General features: G+C 43.4%; 1 protein-coding gene across 1 annotated transcript in view; it reads right to left on the minus strand.

The window, feature by feature from the left end:
* MNAT1 (MNAT1 component of CDK activating kinase) overlaps positions 1–13,984 on the minus strand; it is a 669,332-nt gene that overhangs the window by 335,490 nt on the left and 319,858 nt on the right. The gene's annotated exons all lie outside the window — the stretch shown is intronic.

Here is a 13,984-nt window from a genome sequence, read left to right on the forward strand (position 1 = left end):
AACCACCTCCCCTCTTTCCCTCCCAAACCTCCTACATTCCTATGACACCTCACAGTCCTCCCCACTCCCTCTCCTTCTACCGCACCGCCTTGATCCGCACCCATCTACCCCTAAATATGTCCTTAACTCTGTTCCTTCGTGCAACGTCAACAAAGACAACTCTCCCTTCACCTCTGATACACCAACCCCCGCTCTCAACCTCCACCTTTCCCCACATATGAACCCTATACCCCAACTCTCCTCCTGTCCCCCCACCTCTCCCTGCCTTCCACCACCAATTTCACCCCCTCCTGTTGCCATCGAGACACCCAACCTTCCGTGCTCTGCCCTACTCTCTCTTGAAAATAAGCTAGGCTCTCTTATCACCTCCATCTCCCAGCTTGTAGCTACCATTTCACTTTTAAGCTCCAAGATTTCCATTTTCCCATTCACATCAACTTTTTTGGAAAACTCTCACCTTCCCACGAGATGCACCTCGCCCCCTCACCCCATCATAGCCAAGCATAACCTGTCGTCTGCAAACATCGTTTACTCACACAAGCCCTTGAACGCCACCCTTCTTCAACTTGCATCTCCGAGTAACCCAACTATCTACACTATTCCGACCATCTCTTCTGTCAGAACTAAGCATCCACCTAAACCCTCCTGTGCACCCCCGTATAAGTACAATATCCCTATCACCCTTCTTAGCCCAAGTGCCCCCGTCACCAAAACAGTCTCGACAGCTGCGCTGTCTGCTCCACAACTGCATATCTGCAATAAAACACAAACTCGAAATCTCCGATACCATCACCCTTCACAATATTGACATGCTCTTCCTAACAGAGACCTGGTTCAACGATACCTCTCACTCTATGTTTGATCTCCTATTACCCACAGGCTATTCTATTTTTAGGAATGACAGACCTGTCAAAGTTGGGGGAGGTGTTGCAGTCATCTTTAGAAACTCCCTTCAACTTAAGGCTTCTGCTATCAGCGCCTTCCGCACTTTTGAATGCCTATCTCTTGAGCTTCAACTACACCACCGCTCACCCTTCAGATTCCATGCACTTTACCACCCACCTGACAGCGGCCCTTCGTTTATGGAGGAACTCACTGACTTCATCAGCGACCAATACTCGCAAAGTGACAATCAGACCTTCGTGGGTGACTTTAATCTCCACTGGGGCTCTCCGCAAGATTCTTCCGCGAACTTGCTGGCCACCTTCCTCTCTACAAACGATCTTATCCAATACTGCACAGAATCAACACACTCGAAGGGCTCAATCCTGGACCTTGTTATTTCTAAAGCAGGCATGCTTTCTATCGCTACCCCTATTCACGTAGACTGGTCTGACCACTTCCTCATCCCATTCTCTCTTCACCTAGCACACTCTATAACTCTTGGCCAACCTGAGAGGGCTACCTCCTGGTTTCGTGACACTAAAAATATTGACACTGTTTCCCTCTGTGAATCAGCTTTGCTGTCACTTCCAAGGCTAGACCCGAACCTAGATGTTGACGATCTCACCTCCCAATGCCTCTCAGTCCTTGCAGTCGAAATCAATAACGTCGCTCCTCTCCAAAGCAAAAAGAAAAGGCCCATTCCCTCAGCACCTTGGTTCAACAAATCCCTCTATGAAGAAAGGAAGAACCTAAGACTCCTGGAGAAACAATGGAGGCAAGCGCCCTCCGCCGATAATTTGGCCACGCTTCGTTCAGCAAGATCCAAGTACCACAAGCACATCTTCCTTGGGAAAGCATCACACTTCAGAACCCTCCTTGACTCAGCCAAAAATAGACCCAAAAAACGATTTGATCTCATCAAGAATACTAACTGCTCTCCCCCAACCTCCAAGTTGGAGGATTCTACAAAGAAAGCAGCGGATTTTGCTGTATTCTTTGACGAAAAAGTGAAATCACTTGTGGATAGGGTCGCTCATCATACCCCTCCAGAGGAGCGCAAATCACTAGCCATTTGGCAGAACTTCGACCCCATCTCTGAAGATGACCTCCTCAAGTGCATCCTCGAAACAAAGCCCTCCAACCATTCTCTTGACCCCATCCCTAGTGCCATTGCCATTGACTTCTATACCCAATCTCTTCCCTATTGGACCACTCTGGTCAACCTCTCCTTCTGTCAAGGCTCCCTTCCTGTTCCCTTCAAAACTGGGCAGGTCATCCATCTGCTTAAAAAACCCACTGCTGATGCGAATGACCTCAACAACTTCCGCCCCATCACTAACCTACCCTTTCTTGCGAAGATCACAGAAACATGTGTTGCGAAACAACTCTCTCGTCATATCAAGGACAATGATCTTCTTGACAATTTTCAGTCCGGCTTCATCCAAAACTGCAGCACTGAAACAGCCCTGCTGCAAGTGATTGATGACACGCTGCGGATACTCGATTTAGGGGGGTCTTGTCATCTAATTCTCCTTGACCTTTCTGCAGCCTTTGACACTGTCAATCACAACACCCTCCTCAACACTCTTCAACAGACAATGGGCATGGAGGGCACTGTGCTCAAATGGTTTGCTTCCTTCCTCTCTGATAGATCCCAAATGATCAAAATAGCGGACAGTCTTTCATCTCCTTTGGCGGTGGGTCAAGGTGTTCCTCAAGGCTCTATACTTGCATCCACATTGTTCAATCTCTATTTGGAACCACTGGGAAATCTCCTAAGTAAATCCGGGGTCCACTATCATCTCTACGCAGATGACACTCAAATCTACCTCAAGGTTGTCTCCACTCACGATCTCTCCGTCCTAAGCTCTAGTCTCGACTCCATTCAAAACTGGATTTCAACACATCAACTGATTCTGAATCCCTCCAAAACTGAATTCCTCCTCCTCACTTTCTCCTCCCCTGGTTCAATCATGGATGGACCAGATGAATCTACTGAACAATAAACCCATCATTGTCGACAGCGCAAAATCCCTTGGTGTCATACTCGACACAAAACTCAATCTACTCTCCCACATTAATTCAATTGCAAAGTCTGCTCGATACCAACTGCGCCTTCTTTGGGGGATTCGTCGCGTCTTCCCGGAGCATGACCTTAAAAGACTGGTCCAATTGCTGGTCCTCTCCAGACTGGACAACTGCAATTCCCTTCTTACTGGCCTCCCCAAATCCCACCTGTCCTCCCTTAAGTCTGTTCTCCATTCAGCAGCTCGTTTCATTTATGGGGCCAACATAAGCGACCACATCACACCCATGTTATCCACCCTCCGCTGGCTTCCCATCAAGGCAAGATCTATCTACAAGACTGCCTGCATCACCCACAAAGCCTTGCACTCCTCCTCTCCTCGCTAGCTGGCGAATAAACAAACTCTCTGGAGGCTCTAGACATCACAAAAGGTGGAAAATCTACTGCTTGAACCTCCCACTTTCAAGAAGGAAAGATCGATGGCCCAATCCTTTTCAGGCAACGCAGTGAGAATCTGGAACTCACTTCCGCCTCAGCTCTGGACCACCTCCTCCTCCCAGGCCTTCAAAACTTACCTCAAAGTTCTCCTCCTTCAAAGACACTTCCAAATTTAATTCATGCCCTCTCTATTATCTGAAGGAAGACCTTTTATTGTAGAAAATTTCTATTCTCCATGACTATGGAAGTGCCTTCCCAATGTGTTCTTGTGGTTTGAGAGTTTGACATTTATTGCAGTATTACCCTTTTACCTGTGTTGGGTACTCTTTTGTAACATGCACACGTCACTTTTCTCTTGTAACACACTGTTTGCTACCTCTTACATTTTTTTTGCTTTCGATACTTGCACAAGTGCCACCATTGCATACATAACGTTTGTTCTTGTGTTTGAGTGTCCTCCATTTATTGCAGAATTATACCTCTACTTGTACTTTGTACGCTTCTGTAACCTGCACACGTCACTTTTTCCTCCTGTAATGCACCGTTTGCTACCTCTTGTATTTTGTTTGCTCACGATTGTCACTTTTGCCTCATGTAACGTAACGTTTGCTTTTGTAATTTGTTCACTTGTAATGTTCTCATGTATCAGTTCTGTTCCTATTGTGAAGCGCTCTGACACCTTTTGGTAAAGTCTGCGCTATATAAAACCGCATAAATAAATAAACTTCACAAAAATGCCTATACTTTATATTGAAAGGGGGCTGTCTTGAAGGAAAACACCACCAAAGTAGTAGAAGAGGTCTATGTGAAGGTTCTTGAGTGCCTGTACCAGCTCTCTGACAGACACGTATCCCACCACCAACTGAATTAGAAGGTTGGCCACCAAGGAGTACATACAAAAGTAGCGAGCTTAGAATCCAAACCAACCAACAGGGCCCCTTAGAGGTGCCACCCCGGCCTCACATGAGCTGCAGGGGTCTGTGTTACACCCTTGGGCAACGCTTGGCCCTTAATAAGACTGGGTTCTCAACTTCTTAAGAAAGGACAGGTCCATCAAGGTACTGAAAGGAATGCAGGTACTCGCAAAACTGTTGCTGAGTTTTCTTTGGAACTTTGATTTATAGTAGTTACGTGGTAATCCTGCTACTAATTACACTGTTCAGACATTAGCCTGTGCTTTGGCACGGATAAAGTGATTTATGACTGATTGCTTTAAAATATGCTCTATCAACCTTGCCCTTCAAACACAAAGTTCAGGCCTCCGGCTTCAGAGAAGCGCGTGCCTGCCCGAAGTTTTGGAACACCCGAATCAAAACAAAGGCTGCTCAGAACGTTTTCCAAAGGAGCGAAATATTCAACCTTCCACATGAAGTTAAATCAACGTGCTGACATACCCAGTATTGAAGAAAACCACAAGCAATGAAATGTAAGTTATAGTCTTAACATTCAGAGAGCACACACACTAAAGTAAAAAGAAAAATGTGAGAAACACATAGATGTATAGATATATAAAGCACGCCCAACCTCTCCTTAAGTCAAAAATGGTTAGCGAATCTAAGTGCATTTAGTTAAGAGTACAATTAATACAGTCAAACAGTACAGAGCTGGATTATCGCCTGAGAATATATGAACGAAGTAATATAAACTAATATTTTCAGTCCCTGTAGAGAGTATGGCGCGACCATGCTAACTTATAGCTGCTAGCTGTACTACATAAACAAAATGCCATCTTCGGTTACGATTAACCTTGGCCACTGCGAGTCAAAAACATATTAATAATTATAATAATAATAATAATAATAACAGTTCAATAGAGGTATTTTGTCTTGCCCTCAACTAAAGGGCACGGGTTCTACCAACTTCACAAGAACAGAACTACCAATTGGGTGATTACACCGGTGATGTCTGCTTCCTTAAGTAAAATAGCTGGGGGAAAAATTAAAGACACACCCACGAGGGCAACCAGACAGTAAGCGCCACTGGAATAATCTGCAGGTTCACCTCCTCGCATACGTCTTAGACATCACTCTTCCACCATACTCCACTCTGTAGTAACACATTTTACATACTGTCCTTGCTTTCCACATCAAGTGCAATTCGCCTCAAACTTGCTAGCAGCCAAATGACCTGGAATACAACATATGTAACAAAAGCCACTGAACACGTTGGGAACCTTTGGATTAGCTTTCACACTAACAGCACCCACAACTGGATTCCTTCCCCCCTCGCTTTTCAACTCATCCATGCAGAAGGGCCTATATTCCACCCTCTTAGTAGAGGGAATCATATCTCCAAAGGGAGGCTAATCTTTTAACCATAGTTCTTCTTGGATACTGTCTGATGTACAACATAAAACAAATTGTTCTCGAATCCTTTACATGTTGCAGCTAGTTTCCTGAGAGCTCTAATACATTCCTCCAAAGAAACCTCTGGTTGCTGAATTCTCTTCCCAAAATGATAGCGTCCCAGGATGGTACTTACCCTAGAAAGGTAACGAAACCAGTGCTTAATTTGAGCAGGTGCTTTCAGGGGCTCAGCACCTGCATTTCTTTCACAGGGCCGGGGCTACAATTTCTGAACCTGCAGGTGGTGGTCTCAATATTAATTGTTCAAATTCAAAAAAAAAAAAAAAAGAGCAACATACATTGCATGGTCACTGGCTGGTAAATGTTCATAGGCAGGCCGGCATACGCCTGTTCAGGCAGGCATGATTGTGTATCACCACGTTAGTGATGATGTCATCATGCTGATTACAAATCCAAGAAGTCATCGACAAACTTTGGCTTGCATTCTATTCCCCTAGTCTGCTGCACCCCGTCACTGCCTGAGCCAAAACCTCCCATTGGATAATTGTAGCTGGGGGCTGGCTCATGACGGAGTTGAGGCAAGGAAGCTGCAAAAGCGCATTTGGAACTTGGGAGTGAGGGCTCTTGAGGAAGAATAAATGAAAGTAAGTGTGGACTTTCCACTTGTTGCATAGCCAGAGTAGCATATCCGGCAGCCCTGCATTGCTGCTATCCCCAATGTGCTCGATACGGCTGTGGCCCAACGCAACTTTTGTGCGCCATGGCGTCACCTGTAGAATCTGTGCGCTGCACGCCAGCATGGTAATTGCTGAGCGTGAGCGAGTCCAGTAGGCACCACAGCCATACTTACCAGCATTGGCAGCATTACTGCTGGGGACAATGTCTGTGCTGTAGCAGGCAGGGTCACAGCAAGCTGAGCAGTGGATGTCTATGCCATCGCCATCCCTGGACCTACTAATTACAGGCAGCACTAGCAGTGACATGACCTGCTGTGCTCAAGCAGCCGCCTGTTCCGCAATAAACCCAGTCATACCACACCGATTAATATATGCAAAAAAGCATTTTCATTTGGTGTACATTTTGTTTTTACAATCGGTGTAGGTAAGAAAGTAAAACACGTCATTTTTCGCTTCTTTAGGAATGACAACAGGAAAACGCAGAGTTCAAAATAGCGGGGACATGTACAGGCAGAAGACAGTGGTCACAGGTAGCAGCAGTGTTAGAGATGAGAGACAGCAAGAGTAAAGAGAAGAAACAACCAGAGAGGAGAGAGATATAACAGAGCAAAGTGAAAGAAAAGGAGGAGAGCAAATCAGATACAAAGAGAAAATAGCCATGATGTGAAGAAGTAAGAATTAAGTAGAGAGAAGATAGAATGAGAGGATGTGGAGGACAGGACAGAGGAAAAAAAGCAGACAAATGATAAAATGGAGACACAGCTAATCACTGCTAGAGAGTGATAGTAAAGAGCCAAGATCGAGGGGAGAGAGAACAGAGCATGGATAAAAGTGAAGAGGGTAAAAAGGGCAGGGCTGAAATGAATAGAGGGCAAAGGAGAAATACAGGGTGTGACAAAGATGATAGAAAACAATTAGAGAGGTGAGAGAATAGACTCTTAGAGCAAAGACTTAGGGGACAGACAGCAGAGCAAGGTTGGATGATAGAGACTGAGGCAGTGAGAGTGTTGAAAGTGGGGCTCACTGGAGGAAGACATGAGCGGTGGTCTCCTTGGCAAAAATTTTAGCACCTGCACTTCCTTTTTTTTACAAGTTAAGCACTGAACGTAACTCAATTTTTTCGAGCACCGTTTCATATTCTTTCAAATCCCCCGATTCCTCTAAGTCCAAGTCAGGCAACTTCTCAAGAACTTGTTTGCCTGCCTCCAGTAGACAATGAGTGAGGTTTCTTTTAGCAGTAAATATAGCCCCACACACCCAGACATAATGGTGGAATACCTTCTTTCATTTTCTCCAATGTATCTGTGACTCTGAAGGGTGAATCAAAAGAAAGGGGGTTGGTATTTTGCAACTTGTCCACATGGGTAGTACAGCAATCAAAAGTCCCGCTTCCCATTCAACCCAAGAGGGATACCAACATATTCCAATAATGTTTAAATGAGCTTAACTAAATACTAACACCAGAAACCGCCATCTTTACACCATGGACAGGCATAGTCAAAGTATGAAAGAGATTGTGAACTAATTTTCCCCACAATTATAAACCTTATAAAAAGCATAGCTGTCACAACATCACACCCCCCCATTGTGACTATATGAAAATATGTCAATAATACCTAAAATCAGCAAGTCTTATACTTAGTCACTGCGTTTTACTCTGCTAGAATGCCTCTCTCCACTAGTCGAACGCCACTAGAAGTGCTGTCTCATTCAGGGGGAAAGTGTCATAGTGAGTGTTTATGCACTACAATTCCTGCGTAACAGCTGAGTTGTCATGAAGACCTGCATGTGACTCCATGTACATGAGGATCCATCATAGAACACGCCTTATGTCTAATCTATATTCAGCCATAAATTCTCTCTAAGTGTTCTACAGCCTTCTTTTCTCAGTAGTCATTTGTCGAATTAGTTCATGCATTGTTTGAAAAGTATGCATGCATTCCATGGCCTTCTCGTTTAACTGGTAAATCATTCATTTCTCTGACAAAGCGTAATGTCAACACACAGGAACTACTTTGCTCAGTACCGCAGGAAGCAATTATACAATACTTGGAACACAAAGCACTTCACTGCTGCTGCTCCAAACGCTTCCATTAACTGAAAAGCTTCCACGGTGAATGTAAACTTTCATAGGATCCACTTCACATATTGAAATCCAGATGATTTTCTCAACAATGCCACCTTCAACAATGCTGCTTTCCTTCATCATGCTGAGGTCCACCTCTTCACCTTATAAGTCCACTGGTCTTCTCACCATCACTATCAATTGTTGCAGAGCAGTCCACACCAGTAAAAACAGAAGAAAAAGAACCAAATGCAACAATGAAGGACTATAGCAGCAGTATGGCTACCAACAAATAGTTAAGTTAGGCGCTCCAACCCCCAGCTCTCTTGGTAATCCTGGACCAGTAGACGTTTCAGTCACACCCAGTCAGCAGTTCGTAACCTGTGGTCCGGGAAGCATCTAGGAGGCCACAGTGCCTAGTTAGGGAGTTCGCAATTGCTTACAGCATTAAATAATATTAACATATTAGTAAAGGGTATACAAACAGAAAATCAAAATGTAATAAACAAGTGTTGACATGTTCTATAAAAGTGCATATTAAATTGGAGGTGAAAAATTAAGTTGACATTTTCAGATTGATTTGTGGAAGCAGTTCAAGTGCATCAAACAGAATATAGCATGGACACTGGTTGGCTTCAATTGAATTTTTAGATTTGATTGTACATTAAATATTTCATCGTAAGTATACTTGTTTGATGAATGCATGTTTCTGTATTTTTGTGTATTGCTCTGCAGTTCAAATGATCAAAATTGCTAGGCCAGGGTCCCCGGATTCTGATGATGATTAAGTGAGGGCTCCTGAATTCCAATAATGATTTCTGCGGGTTTCCAAAATTCCAGTAATGATTAAGTGGGGTCCACAGAAATCAAAGGTTTAAGAATCACTGCCCTCACTGGTTTACTTGGCGGACAGTTGAGGTCAGTGTGCATGTTGGAATATTGTAGTTGATGCTTATTCTGTTTTCATTTGTATGCATTCAGCAGAATTTATACAGTCGGCATGTTCTAGCTTGGCTTCGAAGACCATCATCCTCTGATTCATGCTACCTAGTTTAGTATGCATCTTTCCTACGGAGCGCATTAAGGAGCTACTCCCCTTCCATCAGGCTGGACAGATTTTCTTCCTCCTTTATTACTCGGTTGGCCAAAGACGAGGAGCATTGCTGAAAACTGTGCTCTGCAAACAGGTTCTCACTAGGTTTTGCTCATGGTGCCTTTTGTCAGATATTTCCCACAAGTCTCTTTGTTTCTTCAGGTAGTGAACACGGGAAAATCACCTGAGGTCAACTCTCATATTTATAGGACATAAGTGCAAGCTCCTCAAGGTGACAGAGACCAGCTCAACTCTTTCTGGAGTTGCTCATTCAGTTGGTCCACCTCAGAGGCACTTCCATCGTTTCCTCATTGCCCTCTCATGCCAAGGTATTTTTGATGGGAGGGAGGTAATGCAATCCAGTTCATGTCCTGCCAGTATCAGCTTCTTTCTTATCCTCTAATACACACTTGGTTGCAAAAACAAGGCAAAGGTGTCCACTGCAGCCTTTCAACTTAGCTGCCACCTTGAAGCATTGCACTCACAATGACCAAGCTTCAGGTTACTGTTTCGAAGAAGAATGTCAACCTCACTTTGGCACTTCAGGGAGCGCTGTAGTTCTTGGTGCTTGGCACTCTGTGTCTTAGCAGTGACACAAAAATCTCATAGGTTTTCCGAGCTTCGTCGCAGACAGGAATGGGAGCCTGTGAAGAAGGAACCACTCAAGGAGTTATGGTGTGCCGCCATTTCAGAGTTCATGTAGCCATGCCCTTCAGCAATCAGCTCTTCTCCATTTGCTCCTTGGGTGTTACCATGGCTCCCCCGGGGCTACTTCCATTTTACCTCAGTGCTCACCTAAGGTCACAAGTGTCACCCCTTCACAGTGGTGTTCCTCTTTCATCCTAGTTCTCCTGAGGGACCATTGGCATGCCTCTCGAGTGGCAAGAGCTTCTACTCATGCATAGTGTTGCTCCTCAGCCTTCTTTAGTGCTCACTCTTCCCTTGTTGACACACATGCCCCCCCTGCCATTAGTAGTGTCACAAACTCTTGTCCCAGGGCTCATCTCCTTTATAATAGCCACGCAGCTCTCAATCATTAAAAGACCTGCTGATGATTAGCCTGAAATGTGCATACTAGGAAAGGGATGGGAACCAAGGGTGGCCCTTTGGCAGGCATGGTAATTCATTGTCAGCATGCAAAGCTCAGAGAGTGTGCCACCGCTGAGCTCTACTGACAGCAGCTGATATTAACAAGCAGTGAGATTTGTGTGCCCAAACAGCAATTTACAGAATGAGGTGTGCCACAATATAGTGCTTGTCTGTGCTGAGGAACACCGGCAAGGGCAGTCTGATAGTCATTTTAAGCAAAGATTTTGTTAAACCATGACATATTGGTGTTGTCAGTGCTTGTTTGTATTACATCGTTAATTTAAGTGGAAAGGAGGATTTGCACCTGCATCAGAAAATGTCCCATGGATATAAATTACTTCTAAAACCGGACCAAAACTGCTGGCACAGTTTAAGTATAAAAAAATCTCTGAAATTAGAAAGATTCATCTTATGCACTTGGGACAGCAAAGAAGAACTAATACGCCTGTGTTTAAACACTCTTAATGCTCTCCTCTCCAGCCACCTTCAACGAATCAACCACACAACGAACTAATTCGTTGGGAAAAAAAAGAAAGGTTTATCGGAAATAATGCGGGACGAAAAAGGAAATTATTAATTTCAGAGCAACTGAACTAATATTATTCCAAAAAATACAAAGAGCCCCTTGTGCCTCAGCCCTAACTTTGTCCCTTATACAATACCCTTCTTGCCTTACTTTACATCTCAGCAATCCCCCTGAAGAGGTCCAGGCCTCTTAAATAAGCACACGCAATCCTACACTACTGGAAACTGTTTGCTTATCTAAACCCTTCTGCAGATGTTTGTCTTGGCACTTCTAGTTCTTCATACTCTCTCTTCACCTCTTCTAACTATGTAGTAAAATGATTGGAATATATACACACACACAAAATGTTACATATGAATTAAAATTAGGAAAACTTTATTCAGGTTTGGTATACAAACCCAAATTAACCTCCACAAACATTAGACATTTTACAGTTATGTGTATTTCGTAATGTTATTTATGCACCACTTACACACTTATTTTTATCTTATTTGTGAAAAACACACCTTAAACGACACAACCATAATAAACTCATAACTTATACTTATCGATTCAAATTATCTTTTTCGCACCGCTTTCATATTACTGTAAGACATACTTCTAACTCACACTTATACTTGCGTAGCACCTTTCAATTAATATCACTTGCGCACTTCTGTACACAGTCTTGTCACCTCATTTGAAACACTAAATTAACTAGAACGCCCCACTGTACCATGCATTGTGTTCTGGCTAATAATATAATTTCCGATGTCATAAGTGTTTTATTTGCTGAAATAATTTCACATGCTGTAACTTAGGTGAAATCCAAAGGTATAGGTAGTGCATGCAGAAGGGGTGAGTTGGTTTAGTGGCGTTAGCTGTTTAGATGTATAATAGAGTGCTATATAGTGGAGTAGCATACAGTACAGTGACGTACAACTCAATAGGTTTAATTAGTGAAGCGTAGACTGTGATCACGTACAGTGAAGTTTAGTTTAGCAATGTAGCGCAGAATGTAATCTTGTAAAGTGAAATAGCATACAATCAATTGTGGTACAGTGCAGTGGCGTATAGCGCATTTCAGTACAATGGAGTGGCGTAGAGTGCAGTAGCGGACAGTGTAATAGTGAACACTCTAGTAGTGTACCATCAAGTGGGCCATGGTGGAATAGCATGTAGTGGAATAGCGTAAATTGGAGAAGGGTACAGTGGTATAGCGTCAGGTTGAGAGCAGTGCAGCTTAGAGGCGTCCAGTACACTGGCATGCACTAAAGTGTATTAGAATATAGCAGGAAACACTACAACAGCGCACAGTATAGTGGTGGACATTGCAATTGTGTCCAGTCCAGTTGGGCCTTGTAGAGTTGAATAATGGGAAAAAAAGAAACCCTGAGCAAGGTTGATTTCATTAATTTCGGGCAATACAATATCAATCAATGCGACTCGACCATTAACTTTCACTCTTCACAAATTATATTAGAAAAAATAAAGATTTAGTTAATAAATAGACATCGAAAACTTTTTTTCTTCATACAAATATATGTTTTTTTATTTCACTTTTTATGGTCAAGCTAGTTAATGCCTTGAATATTCATATTTTATAAGGTATAATAATTTTAACAAAAATGGGTTTTTAAGTGTGAAAAGGGACATTCAGTAAGTTAACATACAAGACGATTTCACAGACAATACATTAATAAAATATACATTCCTAATTATAGAATACATAGTTTACAGATAGACGTAATGATCAGGAACTGCCGGTGTGTGCTTGAACTACGCGCGTTTCGGCATAGCCTTTATCAGGGTTCCGTCTCAGCGAGTCACATTCTATATGGTTGATTAGATATATTATAAATGGAGGGTATCTTTCTTTTAGATCTTTTCTGATTAGGCATCAAGATTTTGACCAAGAAGGAAGGGGAGAGAGAGGGGAAGGAGAGAGAGAGAGGGGAAGGGAATGGAGGGGGGCAACAATCTTAAAATGCTATTGATGTCCCCTGAATTTCTTGTCCTTGTCGGGCGAGTGCTGTGACCCAGGCAGTTTTCAAATTCGTATATCGGTTAGGCAGTGTCAATGTATAATAACCTTAACTTAATCCAGCTCCAGAAATCTTGCACAGTCACGCAGCGGCTGCGCCACTGGCGCGCTTAAGGCAAGCCCGTCTGCGCCCGTCCGCGGCCCGACCACGACCAGCGCCAGGAGCCCTGGTTTTCCTAGACCACACCTCTACGACTCAACCACCCTCCACGCACTCAACCCCGGAAGACACGCCAACTGCGCAAGATCCTCGCCTAACACAACCCACGGTCGGTTCTCATGCAAACCCTGCCGTAGAGCCTTCACCATCGACAAGGCTCCCACGACCGCCGAAGGCCTGCCTGATGCACGCGCCACCGAGACCCTGACTTGCACCCTTCTATATGCTGATCTGTTGTATTTAAAAAACTTATGTCCCACGATGCACATCTGATTTAAAAGAGATCATTATGGAGGGATACGATCGATAGACGACCCAGAAGGCTCACCTTGAATATGGCATAATCAAGAGAGGACAGCCGTTAACATCGTAGCACCGTGCTATTATTGCCAGTATCCATAGGACGGCTGAATTTATTTTCCGTTTTTTTAATAAAGACAAACCTAGACCTCATTTATGTCAAGAGGGCAGCCTGCATAGCTTTGGCGAAGCTACAAGAATACGGACTTTCCATTTTAAGCCTCGTTATTGGTCTCTTTTAAATCAGATGTGCATCGTGGGACATAAGTATTCAATATTCAAGGCATTAACTAGCTTGACCGTAAAAAGTAAAATAATAACAAAAAAACATATATTTGTATGAAGAAAAAAGTTTTCTATGTCTATTTATTAAATAAATCTTTATATTTTTTTAAT

This window comes from Lissotriton helveticus, chromosome 9, assembly GCF_964261635.1.
Source record: "Lissotriton helveticus chromosome 9, aLisHel1.1, whole genome shotgun sequence".
In the NCBI taxonomy this organism is placed as follows: Eukaryota; Metazoa; Chordata; class Amphibia; order Caudata; family Salamandridae; genus Lissotriton; species Lissotriton helveticus.